The sequence below is a fragment of the Callithrix jacchus genome, chromosome 8, assembly GCF_049354715.1.
Source record: "Callithrix jacchus isolate 240 chromosome 8, calJac240_pri, whole genome shotgun sequence".
NCBI lineage: Eukaryota > Metazoa > Chordata > Mammalia > Primates > Cebidae > Callithrix > Callithrix jacchus.
The window spans coordinates 38,697,231-38,698,858 of NC_133509.1; the positions used below are offsets into that span (position 1 = coordinate 38,697,231).

The window sequence follows — 1,628 nt, forward strand, 5'->3', positions numbered from 1 at the left end:
TTATCTTTATATTTGTTGTTTTTTATTCCTTTCTCTTTCTCATTTGTGTATCTGCTTTACCAGTAAATTTTATAATTTCATGTGTTTTCTTCATGGCAAATACCATCATTTTCCTTCTAGATATAGGATTCTCAAGCATTTTTTGTAGGTCCAGTTTAGTGGTGAAGAATTCACTCTGTTCGTGCTTCTCTGTGAAAGACTTAATTTCTCGGTTCCCTGTGCCTCGGAAGTGATCCCCTGACTGGCCGGGCTGGCCGGGTTAGAGTGTCAGGAACAGCCTAAAGATTAGACTGTAAGAAAAGAAAATAGAAGCCATGTTTTGAAGACCTATATTACAGGTACTTCATCAGTTTGTAAGACATGCATCCGAAACAGCTGCCAGTTTGGTTCTTGAAAGATCCCTGAATCGTGTGCAGTTACTTGGGCGAGTGGGTCAGGACCCTGTCTTGAGACAGGCAGAAGGAAAAAATCCAGTCACAATATCTTCTCTAGCAACAAATGAGATGTGGCGATCAGGGGAAAGTGAAGTTTAACAAATGGGCGATATCGGTCAAAAGACAACGTGGCACAGAATATCAGTATTCCGGCCAGGCCTCAGAGATGTGGCGTATCAGTATGTGAGAAAGGGATCTCGAATTTATGTGGAAGGGAAAATAGACTGTGGTGAATACATGGATAAAAATAAGGTGAGGCAACAAGCAACAACAATCATAGCTGATAATATTATATTTCTGAGTGACCAGACAAAAGAGAAGGAATAGAATGGATGACTCTTCTTTGGCCATCATTTGGTACAGTCTCATTTCCAAATCATGTATAATCCTTATAGTTCCCAAGGACAAGAATTAAAATAATCTTTTACATTAAAAAAAAAAGGCTTAATTTCTCCTTTACATCTGATTAATAGCTTTGCTGGGTGTAGTATTCTTGGCTGACTGGGCCTGCCTGCCTTCCTTCTTTCCTTCCTTCTTTCCTTCCTCCCACCCTCCCTCCCTCCCTCCCTCCCTGTCTACCTGCCTGCCTCCCTCCCTCCCTCCCTTCCTTCCTCCCTCCCTCCCTTCCTCCCTGCCTTTGAATATATTATCCCATTCTCTCAAAGCCTATAAACTTTCTGCTAAGAAATTCACTATTACTCTTATAGGGATTCCCTTATGTGTGACTTGATTCTTTCCTCCTTACTTTTTTTTTTAGAATTCTCTGTCTTTGACTTTTGACACTTAGACTAACTACAATGTGCCTTGGAGGAGGCCTTTTTGGAATGAATCTATTTGGTGGATTCTTGAACTTTTAAAAAATCTGGATGTCCATATCTTTTGCAAGACTTATGAAATTCCCACTATTATTTTTTTACATAGGTTGTCTATAACTTTACCCATTCCTTCTCCTTCTAGACCTCCCAAAACTTGAATATTTGTTTGCTTTATGGTGTTTTATATATTATATAGGCTTTTGAAATTATTTTTTGTCTGGGTTATTTCAAAATGTATGTCTTCAAGTTCGGAAATTCTTTGGTTGATCTAGGCTGTTATTAAAGGTTTGGATTTTTTTTTTTTTTTTTTGAGATGGTGTTTCATTCTGTCACCCAGCCTGGAGTGCAATGGCACAATCTCGGCTCACTGCAACCTCTG

At 39.2% G+C, this 1,628-nt stretch overlaps 1 pseudogene; it reads left to right on the forward strand.

Moving 5' to 3' along the window:
* Positions 1 to 252: 252 nt before the first annotated feature.
* On the forward strand, positions 253 to 875 carry LOC100411207 (single-stranded DNA-binding protein, mitochondrial pseudogene; annotated as a pseudogene).
* Positions 876 to 1,628: the final 753 nt, after the last annotated feature.